The following is a 17087-nucleotide window of genomic DNA, read 5'->3' as shown; positions in this document are numbered from 1 at the left end:
TCCCTGGTTAGGATCACATCCTCCAGGCGTAAGCCCCCCTCCTTATCTGACTTTGACGAGGTTAGTAATTCCGAAAGACCCCAAAGAAGGCTAATGAGTACACTAGTCTCAGCAATTGTGTTTCATAAGATGAGAAGCAGATGCGCGGCAACACTTCTTGGATGTTTGCCAGTATGCTAGCATCAATCGGCCTCCTATTGTCTTTTACCCCTGGCGCCAGGCGTTCCCACCCTCTCATCGCCCTTTTGACTCTTGGGTCCTTTGTGGGGTCTGCCACGCCCCCCAGACCAGCATAAAAGGCTATTGCTGATAGCTGCCTCCTCACCATGGGCAGCGATTTGCCGCTCTCTTTCGGTCTTACTATGAATACCAGGACACTTTGCGGTGACAACCTCTCTACCGCCCCTGACCCCCCAATGATAGACAAGTATGCCTGCCACGACTTCTCATACATACTCTTAGTCTTGGGGGCCAATGACGCGGTTATCAACTCAGGAGCTGTGGGGCACCGAGCTTCCATAACCCCTCCGGGAAGTTCGTCATCTGTTTGTCTGCTTGCGGCCATCTGGCGCGGAACTCTGTCAACTTAAAACGGGACAGGGCGTCAGCAACTGTGTTATCCACCCCTGGCACGTGTTTTGCTGTAAAGTATACATTGCGCTGCAAACATCCTAGCACTAATTCTTTCAGCAGGCGCAGAACCCAGGGGTAAGTAGCTCTCTGATTATTTATAGCCATTACCGCCGACATGCTGTCGGACCAAAATACTATGTGCCTGTTTTCCAACATGTCACCCCACAAATGCAATGCCAAAATGATTGGGAATAGCTCAAGAAAGGTGATGTTGTGGGTGAGCCCAGACACTGCCCACTCCCTCGGCCAATGCTGCATGCACCACCTGGTGCCTAATACCGCTCCGAATCCTACACTGCCTGCCGCATCCGTGAACAATTCTAACTCAACATTTGCCTGACTGGGTTGTTGCCAAATTACAGCTCCATTGAAGCCTACCAAGAATTCCTTCCTTATCCCCAAATCGGTTCTGACTTCGGCAGAAAGCCTGGTGTGGTGGTGTTTAGCCCTCAGGCCGGACATTGCCTGTGCTATGCTTCTAGAAAAAACACGGCCAATAGGTATCACCCTGAGTGCAAAATTAAGCTGCCCCACCAGGATTTGCAATTGATGAAGTGTCACCTTGCGTGCAGTCAAACAGGCCTCTATTGCGGCCCCAAAGGACGCTACTTTCTCCTGGAGGAGTCTGCACACTCCCTCCTCTGTGTCAATTTCTATCCCTAGAAAAGTTAACCGTGTCGCCGGCCCTTCTGTTTTTTCTTCAGCCAAGGGAACCCCCCAGTGCTTCTGCCAGGTGCTGGAAGCCCATCAGGGACTTCCTGCAAGCTGACGAGCCCGGCGGTCCAAGAAATAGAAAAGCATCCAAATAGCGCACCACCTCAGCTGATGGTAATAGTTCCTGCACTGCCCATTCCAGAAACCTGCTGAACGTTTCGAACACCGCACAGGCGATAGAGCAACCCATTGGCATGCACAGGTCAATGTAAAACTCTCCATCGAAGGTGAAACCCAGAAGCCTGGTGTCCTCTGGGTGGACTGGCAAGAGGCGAAAGGCCGCCTCAATGTCTTATTTTGCCATCAGCGCTCCCTCTCCCAGCCCCTGTAACTTCTGTATTGCCACATCAAAGGTAGTGTAACGCACCATGCATAGGTCCGGGTCCAGTTTGTCATTTACCGAAAACCCTGGAGGACTTGACAAATTGTGGATCAGTTGGAATTTTCCCTCCTCTTTCTTAGGTACTAAACCCAGGGGTGAACATACTAAGTCGTGCCTAGGCAGCTGCTGGAAGGGGCCTGCCACCCTCCCCAAGGACACTTCTTTCTTGATCTTTTGTCTAGCCACCTCTGGGTTCCATAGGACTGAGCGTTGATTGCGTGGTGGAGTGGCTGATGGGGTAGTGCCGGATGGGATGCGAAAACCAAATTTAAAACCCCGGTGTAGGAACTGCGCCTCTTCTATCTTGTCGTATTTACTAAGGAGGTGCGTCAGTACATGGAGCTGTATGGGAGTTAGTAGGGTCTTAGGATGCTTTTGCACCTCATCCCCTGATCTGGGGTTGGTTCTGTGTAGGCTGCTCTTGTGGCCTTCCCACCTTTTTGTAGCACTTACTCTCTGGGTGTCCCAGCTTCCCACAGAAGCAACATAAATGCTTAAACTTGCATGCTGTGCCCCGGTTGCACTCGTTCTTGTTGAACTGCCAACAAGCCTGTTTTTTGTCCCCCTTCCCTCTGTCCCCCCGAAAGGGCTGACTCGTCTTATTAACTGGCCCAGTTGAATAAAAAACCGCATGCCAAATGTTTATCTCCCGCTGATCCCAAGCTACCGCCGGGTGGACTGCTTTCATTTGCCGAAACTTGTTGTCGTACTGCAGCCAACCCATTCCTGGGAATTCCGAAGCGGCCCCATGAATCATGGAAATGTAACTGATTAACTGGGCTGCCATTTGGGGATACCTTTCGACCATGATAGCCGCATAGATAGCGAACCCGTGACCCAATTCTTAATTGTCCAGTCCACCCACACCCTCTTCTGTTTCAGCTCCCCCTCCTTCCCTGTCCTGCTTTTGCCCGGAACTACCCCAGCATTAATTAGGTCAAAGACGTCTACAAACTCCCCTCTGAATATTTTTTCTCTGGTCTCTACTGGTACATGTCAAGTGATCCCCGCTGATGGGGCCACCGCCGGAGATGCCGACCCATAAATCAGCAGACTATGTGCGAGGAGGGGCTGCCCTGCTAGTACTGCCCCCATGGCAAGGGGTGCTGCTGCTATGGGGACCACTGGCCCTGGTGTCCCGTTATTAATGGCTGGTCCCTGGGATGTTGCCGCCACCACCACTGGAGATTGTGCCACGCCTCCCGACTGGACCCACACTTGGGCTATCCCGCTGCACTGGTGCGCTACCACCGGGGGAGCTGCTTGAGGTGTTGAGGCCCCTACTCCCCCCTGCTGTGCCATTGCGCTGGGTGGTGTTACCCCTGCCCTCTCACCTTGCCCCGCCACCACTGGGAGCCCCACTGCCTGTGTTACATTGGTTAACGTTGAGTTTACTGCTGCCTGTATGGTTGCCCCGTTTAATTGCGCCGAGAGAGCCGAGATTGTAGGCTGTATCATGTCCGTGGCCAAGGCCGGTTGCCCCCTCACCCCTGCCTCACCTGGGGTACCAGTCTGAGAGTCCATAACTTTGTTGCGTTTGTCTGGCTGTTCATCCTTGCCCGCTTGGCCCGTCTGGCGTCCTGTTGCCCGCTCATCTCACCCTTTTCGGACAACGTGCATAGCGTCCAGTCGATGCCCCCTTTTTTTGCGACCTCCCATAGCTCTGCCAGAAAGCGGAAATCATCCTTGGTGGCCGGGGCGCCTTTGCACGTCTGGGGCCGTTTTGGAGGCATTCTGCACTTAAAGAAACAAATCACAGTTAGTCGTTGCCCCTTTACCCCCGCCTCTTTTGACCCAAGGCCCCCTGGGATACTCCCTGCCACGGTGTCCCCTGTTAATCCACCAACTCTTATTAGCATGCTCTTACGTCTACGCATGCCTTATGATATTTCTTACGACAGCGCCCCCCAAATCACACCCCCATGCGTGCTTGTTGTAGTGCTGCGCAAACACTCTAACCTTTGTGCCAGCATGCCGCGCCATACCGCAGTACCCCATCAGCCGGCGATGGAATACTCACCCCTGTACCCCGTGCCATTAGGCCTAGTCTACCTCATGCTCCCGTGCTGAAGTAACCTCAATTCTGTCACAGTGTCGCGACCGCGCTCTAAAAAACCCCCACCTGGTGCCGTTAACGCCTCTGCAGCTCTGCCAGCTCCACGCACCCTTCATTCCGTTAAAGGGGGTGCCATCCCTAGCATCCCCATCAAGCATGCATCCTGGGTGGTCTGTTAAACGGTATATTCCCCATTCATTCTCTTGGGCTTTAATCACACTATAAAGCCGGTATAATTATGTCCCATTCGTAATTTACCCAGCGCATGCTTAATAGACGTGTTGCTTACACACATTCTAGGGCAGTCTCCCATCCGATTACTAACCGTGCCCGACCCTGCTTAACTGCAGAGATCAGGGCCTCCATGCGTGCTGCGCGCCGTAGACATTGCGACCGATGCTCGCAATGCCGCCGAGATCCCAATTAACCCAGCCAGACATTTATGTAACGCCGGTCCTTCGCAGAAAGCGGCGCGAAAGCATTAATTCTCTGCTTTCCCTTTGTGAAGCACACACCGCAATAATGTAACTGAAAATTCATCAAGCGCCGGCCCTTTAAAAGTATGCGGCGCGCCTCCCTTTACACGTATGCAGCGTGTCTCCCAGCTACCCTGCTACACCAGCTACCGCGAGGGGAGGCCAGGATCCAACATGATGCGCCCCGGTAACGCCTATCGCATTACTCGCTACATGTTTAATCGCTGATTATTTAAATTTATTTTTAACACAATAGAATGCACTACGCTAATGAGGCCCTCTCACCTTGCAGACAGCTCCGGTGTTCCATAATGGATTGCTCCCCTCGGCAATGTGCTCCCCCTAAGCATGAGCGCATGCGTATTTCTTCGCGCACGCGCATGCATCAACAAAACATTCAGGCTGTATATCAGGCTATCAGGATCTGCTCCCCAGCGCACAAGTCAACGCGCATGCGCGGAAGCATTGCCCTGCGCATGCGTCTTTGTCATGTATTCAAAGCTCCGGTGGCAACGTTACCTATTGTGGTTACCTAACCGTTACCAGTGATTGTGGATGTTGGTGCGTGGTGGCCGTTCGAGGAAGAAAAAGGTCTGTCTCTTCCTTTTCACGCCTATATATAGATAAGGTTCGCCCCTTTGTGGCCGTTCGGGACGGGCGGGTGGGCAGAAAAGACTTTTCCTTCTTACGAGAAGACGAGTACAGTGTCAGCTTCCGCTCTGCTGCTGGCAGCTGCCCCCATCTCTCTCTCTTTCTTCCTCTTCCCCCTCTTTCTGTCTGTCTCGCTCCTTCTCAGTTGCTGAAAACCGTAACTTCAAGCTCTTACCCTATCTTTCCTTTAATTGTTCCCCTATGAAATGGATCCAAAAAAGAAAGAAACTCTTTTACTGTAAATGTCTTTTTCTGACATTTTACTATTGTAAAGTGCAGCCTCGGGCAGAGAGAAAAAAACGTCAGAAATACGAAAAATAACTAAATAAAGCAAGCCAGAGTGGTCGCAAAGTGGCCAGATTGGTTGTATCCACACCCAAACATATTGGGGCTACTTTACAGAGTTTGCCAGTAAAACGCTTCTTTCATTTTCTCATCTTTTTTTGAACAACGGGGCCTATTTACAAAGAAGTGACAGAGCAGAGGCGTTAGCCTTCTTGGCTAACGCCGCGCTACGCCACTTTTGAAACGCAGGGCTGCACCCTATTTACAACAATATGGTGCAGTCCTGAGTTTCCCCCTGCGTTTGTCGCTAATTTCAGCTGCCTAGCGCCAACAGTCACTCTTGCACCATAGTGCAAGGGCGCCTGTGCTGGAGGGAATGATTGTTCATGTTCAGGAAGGTGCCCCTTCCTGCACATAAACATTCTTAAATGGTGATTTATAACTTCTATGTGGCTGCTATGTGCAGCACATATAGAAGTTGCAACGCGTCAATTTTTACATTATTGATTATGTGCAGGAAGGGACACCTTCCTGTACATAAACAATCATTAATGGTCTTATGCTGTTTTTATGTGAGCTGCACAATGCAGCACACATTAAAAAACAGCAAAATCGAGGAGAAATAAAGCATTTCTACTCGTTGCGCCCTGTTAAGACCACGTTGTTCCTGCTTACATTTATCATGCTTTACTTAATCTTGCATTCCATATGAGTAATTGCTTTTTGTAAGATGTTATTACTTTTTTCAGGCAGCATATTACTCTTGTCTAGTGCATAATTTGAATTGAATCTCATCCAGGTGTTTATAGCGGGTCAGTGCAGTGCGAGTTTCTCTCAGTGGGGCAGTATGTTGCTCAGTGGGGGAGAGGATGTGGCGCTATGGCTAGAGGTATCAAATTTAGAACTGGGGAACCAGGTTCAGCCTTCACAACCAGCCCACCAGATCACTCTACTTAGGGAGCACATTCCCATGCTAGACCACAGAAGCCCCCGTCAGACTGTACAAGTCCTGTTGTCTTCGCACCAGCAGGTGGACCCTAGCGATAGCAAGTGTGGGTTAACCTCGAAAGCCTGTCCATCACAATCCGTGCTGAAGTTCACCTCCAGTCTTGCGGGCAGGCCTACAAAGCAGCGCACCCCAGAGTGACAGTGACTCTGTCACAGGACCCTTGAAGCCAGTCCCCCTCACCCATTGGTATCTCCATAGGCCTTGTTTCAGCAGTAGTAGCTGCCACTCACCATGGATCGGCAGTGCAGGATTTGCAAGCACAGCAAACTAAGTTCACAAACTTCACGGTCTCTGCTTCATGCACAAGCACTTTTAATATGGGCTGCCTGCTTTGGGGCCAACAACATTATGCAGCAATGGAGAATAAAATGATGCCGCAGTCTTGACTAAATTAAGGCTGCAGCGTAATACAGTATATTTTCTGATACTTTATTATTTTTATATGTACTAACAGTCTCTGCACATATTTTGTCTCATTAGTTCCAGTGTAACATACAAATGCAGCAGTGAGAAAGGTGACCAGTCAACCTTTTGAAAGGGCCAACCACTTTTCAGCGACATAAGTCAAATTGTTTAGTTACTTTTGATCCGTTTAAGCTACAAACAATTTATTAGTTAAAATCATCAGATTATGCAGCAGAGGATGTATTATGTGGCAAATATGGCAAAGCCATAATTATGTTGAAAATATTTAAAAACTAGGATATATTGCCGTTCATGTTTGAATTGCTCTTATGGAAAAAGGGAGAAGTGATGATGATGATAGAAACTGCATGGCTCGGACACAACTGGGTTGTGATTCCACTTTGTTGCATATTTAGGGCATTCTGTGATTGGAAACATATCCCACTTTTTGAATATATTTTAATGTCAATAGCTCATTAAATCTTTAATAAACCAGTGTATCCATTGGTTGAATTAAATAATGCAATAAGTTGTAATTGGCCAGTGAAATGCCAAACAAATACGAAAAATTGGGATGTTTGGCTCTTTCTGGCCACACCTCTGACTCCACCCACTGACCCATTCCACAGGTTATTCCCGCCCTCTGATTCTCCGCCCACAGTTCCCCTACTTTTTTTTCCCCACTTCGACCACTGTGAAAACCACCCACTTGTTGGAAATGTTGTCTTTATATGACAGTTTTGAATTCCAAAGTGCAGCCTAGCGACGGATAGGAAAAAAGGTTCAACATAATTAAATAAAGCAAGATCGAGTGGTCGCAAACTGGCCAGATTGGTTATTATTCACACCCAAACACATTAGTGCCACTTTTACAGAGTTTGCCAGTGAAGCGCTATTTTTTTTTTTTTGGTATGTTAGTTTGAACAATATTGTTTTCCCCGTATGGGGAAGCGCACCATTCCTGGAGGTACTGCAATACTTAGTTGGCATGTGGAGTGGAAATTGTTTAATGTGATCTGTGTCAGCTGTTTTTCTCACTTTAGTTTATAAAATGTGTACCGCTGCTCTGTTCAGGGATGTGGTCTTTTTAAATCGTACTGCTGTCATGTTAACTCTTGAGGCAAAAATACTCATTGATTTCTGAATAATGTAAAAAAATGTTCACCACGTTGTTCCTGCTTACGTTTCACTCGCGTTACTTAAACTTGCATTCATTTTAAGTGTTTACTTTTCGAAGGCTTTTTTTTTTTTTCCAGGCAGCATATTACTTTTGTCTAGTGCGTAATTTGAATAGGGTCTCATCTAGTTGTTTATAGCGGGGCACAATAGGGTTGTAGCTAAAAGTACTGCAAGTTTCTCTCAGTGGGTCAGTATGGTGTTCAGTGGGGAGAGGATGTAGCACTATGGCCAGAGTTGTTGATTTTGGAACTGAGGAATTATGGTTCAGCCTTCATGACCAGTCCACTCCCCAGAGGGAGCGCATTCCTATGCTAGACCTTAGAAGGCCCCACTACACCTTAGGAGCGCTGCTGTCTCATAGCACCAACAGGTGGACCCTAGCAGTGGCATTTGTGGGTTAACCTTGAATGCCTGTCCACTAAAATCCGTACTGCAGTTGACCTGCAGTCTTCCGGTCAATCCTACGAAGCAGCACATCCTAGAGCAACAGTGACTGTCACTGAGGTCACAGGACCATTGATGCCAGTCCGCCTCACCCTTTGGTACCTCTATTGGCATTGTTTCAGCAGTGCAACTCACCAGGGATTGTCAATGCAGGATTTGCACGCACACCAATCTAAGTTTGCACGCTTCAGGCACAAGCACTTTTAACTAATTGTTCTAGCAGGGAAGCCAGGAAAAAATAATAAGTTTTCCGATTTTTACATTCCTCATTCAGCTACCAGATTATCATGTCTTGCCCTCTTACACTTTACATTAAAGGTTAATTTTAATAATGTGTTTTTCTTTAATTTGTGGCGCTTTAGTTTACAGCGTGTGACATCCAAAAGCCACAACGAAGCTCGGATTATTTGAGCTCTGGCTCAAAGCTCTCAGTGGCTCGCACACATTTTAGTTTAATCTCACACCACCTGCACTCGGTGGGAATGTGGATACTGCCAAAGTGTTAATTATCTTCCCTGTTTGTGAGGGGAAAAGTAGGCCAGGAAATCAGATTTTATAGGGAACACTCACCTAGAACAGCCTGGTGTGTACTGGGTGCAGTGAAACTACAAATACTGGTCCTGCCACTGTGGGACGGATCACATAGACCGCCCTTTAGTTATGTGGTCTGCTGATATGATTCCTTACTTCCCAAAATTCTTGGTCTTTGCAATGTTTGTAGATTGTCCGGTATTTTAAGCCATCTTTCTCATTGTTGTTTATTTCCCACTTTTCCTTTGGATTGTTTACGACTCCCAGCCATTGCCACCCCTGTTTATTTATTATTTGTCCTGTATCTGACAAATGGGAGCATTTTGATGTTGTTGCCATGTTTAGTGCTCCCGTACCGAGGGGGTTGTGACACAGGGCGGGAGCGTGGCCTGTCGGTAAACGGATGGTGCGTGCATTCTTTTAAATGGAAACCTCTTGAGAAGGGCGACTGATAAATAGGGGCCTGGGGGAGGAGGGATGTGACGTTTCCCTCATTGGAAAGTCTTTCATTAACTCTTCAATACTCTTGTGATTCAGTCGCACACAGAATTCTATTGAGTGGTTGACTTGCATCAATGCACTTGCCTTTCTGTCAGTGCATTAAAAAGGCTTCCAATGTGTCCATAATTGTTTCCTGAGGCAAGCATGAGTTCCTGAATCAGACTGTATGACCCAGTGTGTAATAATTGTATAGCTCTTCAATCCCTGGCGGCACAGCACCCCGGATAATGTGCTGCACAACTGAACACTTATAAGGTCCCAAAAGTGCAACCTATTGGCTATGCTGATGCTTGTTCACTCCAGTGAACTCCACAAAGAGCTGATGACTCACCTGATGGTTTTTGGTACAATCTGTATAGAAAGTCCGCACTCTCGTGCTCCAAGTACTGCACCAGGCGACACATTTGTCCTAACAACTGGCTTTATTAATTTTACTTAAGGGATGCCTGGCTGCCAAGAGGATATCAACCACCTCTGGAGTAAGATCAAACATGTTCCGCTGTCGCCGCTCAATCTCCATGCACGAACATGGATTTTTCAAATGCCTAGGCTGGGAACCCAGCCCTTCTAAAGCAATAGCAGGTTCTCCCGTGGACACAGCCACATCAGTGGACAGATACTCAAACCCAGGAATTCTGATTATCATACCCTCCGTGCCCAATTGGGGTCCTCTGAGTCCAAGTTATCCAAGTTGGTCCTAATATTCTTGAGTGTGAGACAGGAGTGGTATCGACAGGAAGGCAAACAGGAGTCTGGTCGGCCGCGTCTAGGAGGCCGGCATCCAGGGCTCTGCCTTGGCCTGGGTCCGCTCCTTCTTGAGCAACCGCCATCAGGCGGTTCGGCTCTCTCAGTTCTCTGCTGACGAGGTTGAGGTAACCTGTGGCGTCCCGCAGGGCTCCTCCTTATCCCCCCTTCTTTTTAATTTATACCTTACCCCCCTTATTCGCTCTTTACGAGGCAGCTGTGTCACCGCGTTTAATTATGCGGATGACATCCAGCTGGTCTTCGATATTAACTCCACGGCCCAGTCTATCGACAATTTTCAAACTACTCTTTGTTACATCAGTGACTGCATGGGGGCGAATCATTTGAAACTTAACCCTGACAAGACAGAACTCCTGCTTGTCGGGGGTACAATCAACCCCTGGAACTCCACCTTTTGGCCCACAAGGTTGGGCACCCCCCCTAATCCCGTCAGCTCAGTGAAGAGCCTTGGGATCATCATTAGTAATGATCTCTCGATGAAATCCCAGATTGGTGCGGTGGTGTCTTCCAGCTTTTTCCAGTTGAGAAAAATCCATAAGATTGCCCGCTTCCTGACCACCGAAGCCCTCACCCTGGCATTACTGGCGCTAGTCATCTCCAGGATAGACTATGCCAACTCCCTCTATGTTGGCATACCAGTATACCAATCAAAGAAGCTTCAACTGGTCCAGAACCAGGCAGCACGGCTCATTCATCACCAACCCAAACACCAAAGTCCTTTGTTGGTACAGGACCCTTGTTCATCTCTTCACTTTTGCACCCATATGTTCCTTCTCGCAACCTTCGTTCCGCCCACCTGGCTCTACTCCAGATCCCAACCTTCAAACGTAAAAAACAGGGAGGACGAAGGTTCTCATTTCTTGCCCCTTCCTTTTGGAATGCCCTTCCACTAAGTTTAAGACTGGCCTCCCCCCTAACCCACTTCAGGTCTCTCCTAAAAACCCACCTGTTTCGCATAGCCTATAACTACTCTCCTTAACCCCTTGGACTGTTTGTTTTCTTTTCTCTTTGCTTCCAGCGCCAAGAAACCGTCTGGTGTTAGCCGCGCTTTATAAATTCTTTTTACATTACATTACATTACATTACATAAGGCGGAACGCACATCTGAGTGAGAGATGCCTTGGAAATATTGTTCTGCAGAAGTGCTGACATTGCTCGTTCTTGATGGTGGCAAATAGATCAAGCCAAGTTTCTGCCCATTCGTGGAAGAGAACCTGCCGTTGCCTCCAGGTGTAATTGCCGCTCGTGATCCACTAGGCGCTGTCTGCTGAGCCAATCCGCCAAGACCTCTGGCCTCCTGGTCAGAATACTGCTTTTCCCCTCATGCAGCACCCCCGTTGAGTGCCTGCCCCCAGCGCTGCAAGGTTGGTGCTCGAGGCTTCTGTGCCTCCTCCCGCTCGTCTCTGCTTCTGTGCCTGATTCTTTCCTCCTTATTCTTGTCTTTTAATTTTTCTTTTCCTTTTCCTTTTCATGTTCTTTTTTGCCTTTTTCTTGTTCCTTTATTTATTCTTCCCAATTCCCCCTTCTTTTTTTTTTCCTGCGTTTTTCGTCACTGCTGCCCCCACGTGTTGGCGCTCCCGCCTCTCAGCTGTCCCACCGTCCCAATATTTAATGTCAGCAGTGGGTGCACCAAAGGCAAGCCGGTCTGCGTCCCGACCAGTGCCAGGGACCCTGGTCCTTCGACCCACCAGCACTACAGCTCCCCGATCCTCTACGCACTCAATGCCAGCCAAGACAACTACAATCATTCTTCACTTATCGACACACACAGACCTTTTACCTGCTGCCACTGTCGGCACTTCTTCGCCTTCACTGAGACCCAGGACCCACCTCAACCCACCCGCCACAACTCCACTGCACCCCAAACCATGCAATGAATCTTCCTCAACGTGGACTCCCTCCACAAACATATCGTTGACCTCCTTGACAGCACTTCCACTGACCTCGCCTTCCTCATAGAAAACTGGACGAGCGCCGTCTTGGGACCGGACATCGTGATCGCAATCCCTGAAGGCTCCAACATCACCCGGAAGGACCGCCACGGAGGAGGCATCGCCATTGCTCACAAATCCAACTTCCGACTGAGCACCTACACTGACGGGCCCACAGACATGATGGAACACCTTCACTTAAAGATACAGCCCAACCCGACCGCCATCTTCCGAGGCACCCTCCTCTAAGGACCCGCACACCTTTCTCCGACTCCATCACCAACATCACCCCGCATGACCTCGCCTCCACCGACCTACACCTTGCAGGGACACCTCAACTTCCACGTTGACAACCTCCAAGACCCCAACTCCTCCTCCCTCCTGGACAACCTCATCAACATCGGATTTAAACAGATCGTACCAGAACCCACACATTCATCAGGACACACCCTCGACCCCATTTTTACAGCAGGAAACTCCATCACCTTCAGCCCCACCACTCAACTCCCATGGATGGACCATCATTGCGTCCACTTCACCTACAAAGCCAACATCACTCGCAAATGTCCACACCAGCTCCAATGCAGGAATTGGAAACCACATCCCCGATGAACAGCTCCCGCATCCCTCATCTGCTCTGCTCCCACCACCGTGGACGACGACCCAACCACGCCTTCTTCCACCACAAAATTAGAACAACCTCCAGGACAACCTACACGCGGAACCTACACCCACCATTCCCTACACCATGCGGCCTACAATCGACAGCTGGACCGCCCTCTCCATCAATGACACCCTGAAGACTATGAAGTCAGTCCACTCTGGGGCCCCACTGACCCTTGCCCCCACCACATCTCCCACAGAGCTGCCAACATCATTGACCCACTGAGCTTCTACGAATCATCAACCGCTCCTTCGAGACCTCCTTCCCCGGTGACTAGAAACACGCCAATATCAACTCTCTCCTTTTTAAAAAAAACCCTCAGCGGACCCCACCAACCTCCAAAAACTTCAGACCAATCTCCTTACTCCCTTACCCGGCAAAAGTCATTGAAAAAGTCTTCAACAGCCAGTTTGCCTCCTTCCTAGAAGAAAACAGCATCCTCGACTCGTCCCAATTTGGCTTCACGTAAAATCACAGCACCGAAACCGCCCTTCTCGCTGTGACAGACGACATCTTCTCCCTCCTCGACAGAGAAGAGATTGTGGCCCTCATCCTCTTGGACCTCTCCGCAGCCTTCCACACTGTATCTCATCACTCCCTAGCCCAAACACTACATGATGCAGAAATCCAGAACAAGTACCTATACTGGATCCTCTCATTCCCATCTGTCAGTATGAAGCAGGTCAGACTCCCACCCTTCCTCTCGTATCCCACACCGACCATCTGCGGAGTTATCCAAGTATCCTCCATCAGCCCCACCCTGTTCAAGATCTACATGGCCCCGCTCGCACCCATCGTCGGATCCCACGGACTCACTATCCAATAAACCCAATATCTCCAAACACAACTTCCAAGAAGTAATGGAAGCTGTCGCCAGGTGGATGAAGAAAAGCTGCCTACAACTCAACGCGGACAAAAGTGAAGTACTCCTCATAAGCCCACACCCAGATGCCTGTAATGACTCCTTGTGGCCCCCACCTTCTGGAACCCTCCCTCCCCCACCACCACACACGGAACCTCTGAATCATCCTGGACTTAAAACTGCCAAATAAACGCCTTGTCCTCCTGTTTCCACACCCACCGTTCCCTACGAAAGACCTTCAACTCGATTCCTTTTGAGCACAGGAAAACTGTCATCCACGCCCTCCTCAGCAGCTGTCTGGCCTACGGCAATGCACTCTACGCTGAGATCAACAAGAATCTTACCCCAAACAAAACGTCCAGAACGCCTGCACTAGACTACTACTCAACCTACTTCGCCACATCACCCAACACCTGCGGACACTACATTGGCTCCCCATTGAGTATAGAATCCCCTTAAAGCTTCGCCCACAAAGCCCTCCAAAACACCAGACCTACCTATCTTGTTTTACGCACCCCAAAGATCCCTCCGGTCAGCCCAGCTCTCCCTTGCTATGGTGCCGCTCATCAAGAAGACTAGAACAGGAGGCAGTTCCTTCTCCTTCCATGTGGCCAGGGTATGAAACATCCTCCCACCTCACCTCCAACAGACGCCAACACTCTCCAAATTCACGCAGGACCTCAAGACCTGTCTCTTCGACTCAGTGAACATCCGGGACCTGCACGTGCCCCCTGCCCCTCCGAGCGCCTTGAGACCCTTCGGGTGAGTAGTTGCGCTTTACCATCCTTGATTGATTGATGGCCCTCTACTCCAGAAGGTTGATGTGGGGCTGGGACTTCGACAGAGGCCACTGATTCACCCCCCCCCCCCCCCATCTTTCACAGATCGCCACTCTCAAACCAGAAGCAACGCATTGGTCACTGTCCGCTCTGGGTAGGGAAGGCTCTACTGCTGACTCAATCACAGTTCAGTAAGAATCACTGAAGATCTTTTGCAGTGTCTTCCAAAATATCAATTTAGTCTGAGATGTCCCCTTGATATTAAGCCCACTGAGACTTCCGATCCCGCTCCAGAGCCCACATTTGCCACTTGATGTGCTGGAGGCTATCAGTTCCCCAGCCTTAGAGTTGGCCTTAGTCCAGTACCACAGTGTTACATTGAAGGATGCTACTTTGATGTTCAAACATGTATGTAAATATGAGTACTAAAACATGCGGCCTAAACCTGTATATTATTTTTAGCTTTGTACATCAGGCTTTCCATCCTCCTGTTAAACATTGAGGGATTCTGCTTTGTGAGGTTTGAGTGTGGCAAGCATAAGCCATGTGGAGCAAGTGAAGTCTCTTCAAAATTCACATAACCACACTTCTTGTTGCTTTGTTTTCCATGGAAAATAATTTCGTGTTTGTTGGTATTCCTCTCTGCATTTCTTTAAAATGCGGAAGATCTTCACCTTATTCTTAGATTTTCTCCTACACGTTGTACATTAACTGTTGCACCTTATGTGTTTGAGCATGACGGTTCAGAATCCACATGCAGCAGATGATTGATCTTCAAAATTCCTCCAACTTTATTTTTTAAACATGGGTATTTTCAACTTTTTACATTAGATTTTCGCTTGCCCATTCCACATGAAGAGTTTTTTAGATTTTTCTCTTGCCTGTTTTATATTGGGTTGCTGCTTTGTATCTGCACATCTTCGCCCACAGACACAGGCCAGCACGGACGCGTAGGCCGTTGCTGCCGATTTCGATTCACCACTGAGGCTACGCGGAGCGACCTCTGCCTCGGGTCCAGAGAGGGCCCTGTAAGACCTGGGACACTTTTCTTGTCATCTTGCTAGGGCTGTGGTGCGTCCATCCCTGTTCTTCTCCAGGTCTCTTCTCCCCTCTAGGAGTTATTCTGAGCTCTAAGAGCAGCCACCTTCTCACGGTTCTGCTCCTGCTGCCTCATACCGCATATCCTCATTATGCCTCGCTCTTTCCTCTGCCTGTTTGCTATACTGCTGTTACCTCCCAAGTGTGCCGCGTTCTCTCGTGCCTGATTATTAGATATCCTAGTGTTCCGTGCTCTCCCTACTGACCTGCCGGTAATACTGTTTACCCCTTCATTGTGCTTTGGCCTCTCCACTCCTTATTGTTAGACTGTGTTTGTTAAAAATCTGGTACATTGTCTCCCCTCATTATTTCTCTCTCTCACCCCTCTCTCTCTCTTCCCCCTCCCTCCCTCGTCACCAACTCTACCTGTAGGAGAGTAGGATCTGCTTCTTATAGTTACCCCCACTTTTTGCTGATGTTTCACTGTTTTTTGACTTATGCTGTGGTCCTGATTGGCAGGATCCCAGTCAGACTATCTGATTTCCCTCTAAATTGATTCCATGTACTTTAGGTACACTCCAGATTGGATACTGGGGTACCCTTATGAGTCCCTAGTATACGGTACACTATGTACCAAGGGCATAGGTACCCCAGAGGTCTACCAGGGTCTGCAGCATATATTATGCCACCTCTGAGCAGCCTTCCAAAATGACACCACAGGTCTGCTACTGCAGCCTCAGTAAGGTGGTGCATTCACCCCTTACTGTGGTATAGGTTACCTATATAAATTTTGATCACACACATATAAACCTATAAGTCTTAACAATCCTGAAGGCAGGGTGCTTTGTTTTCATGTGAGAGGGTGCCCATGCATGAGCAGATCCCCTCTGCAGCCTTCGGAATCTAATCCCCAGGGTTGTATGTGATGCAGCCAGATCATATACTATTAAATGCATTATAACCTCGCGGTAAATGCTAACTTTGGAATGGCTGCACAGAAACATGTTGTGTTTGGTGCCAAACACTTTGGAATCATACCTCCCTGCCAGTAACTGGCGTGGGAGGTATGATTCCACCCTACTAGAGGGAGAAACATGACTACACTGGTACCAGCTTAACAGACCCCGGTGCACCACAAAATGGATGCTGCAGACACAAGTCTGCCCTCCTGCTGCTGGACGAAACTCTGGCAGGGGAAGGCCTGACGATCGGTTTCCTGTCACAGGGAGGTGTGACCACCTCCCAGGCAGGCTTTATTGTATTGGGCCTGGGTGGGGGCACTCCAAGAGTGCTTTGATGTCTGCACTGGGGCACGTTTGGTGCCCCTGTGCATAGTCCAGTTCAAACCGGTCCCAGGGGCTACCAGCCCCTGCTCTAGCGCAAAACTGGACAAATGAAATGGGTGTAGCCACCCCTCTTTCCTGACCCTCCCATAGGTGGGTCCACAGAGTGTACAATCCCTTCCTTGGGTATAAAGTAGGAACTCCTGGCTACAGGACTTTAGATATTCCTGGAAGAAACTCTGACACTGAATCCTGGATCTTCGACGATCTACAAGACTAGATAACTGAAGAATCTCCCTTGAAGTAAAGGAGTTACTCCCCTGCTTGTCAGGCACCAAAAAGACGCATCTGTTCGGAGTCCTCAGGAGCTTCGGAGATGCCAACAGAAGACTGTTGCCACACAGGAGGTGGGTTTCCAAGCGTCCATGAGGCTTACATGATTCCTCAGCAAACATGAGACCCGTAGCCCTTGTGGGGACCGTGCAACCCGAACCCCTGG

At 49.1% G+C, this 17087-nt stretch overlaps 1 long non-coding RNA gene across 1 annotated transcript; it reads right to left on the bottom strand.

Annotated features, from left to right (window-relative positions):
* Nucleotides 1–456: 456 nt before the first annotated feature.
* LOC146863018 (uncharacterized) lies at nt 457–4613 on the bottom strand. Its single transcript, XR_014978207.1, has 3 exons — nt 4547–4613; nt 3229–3463; nt 457–585 (listed from the first exon to the last, which is right to left on the bottom strand). It is a non-coding gene; the product is annotated as an uncharacterized LOC146863018 (long non-coding RNA).
* Nucleotides 4614–17087: the final 12474 nt, after the last annotated feature.

The sequence above is a fragment of the Triturus cristatus genome, chromosome 2_2 (genome assembly GCF_964204655.1).
Source record: "Triturus cristatus chromosome 2_2, aTriCri1.1, whole genome shotgun sequence".
Classification (NCBI taxonomy): domain Eukaryota; kingdom Metazoa; phylum Chordata; class Amphibia; order Caudata; family Salamandridae; genus Triturus; species Triturus cristatus.
Note: the sequence above shows the minus strand (reverse complement) of the source record. Positions and strands in the feature narration are given on the sequence as shown.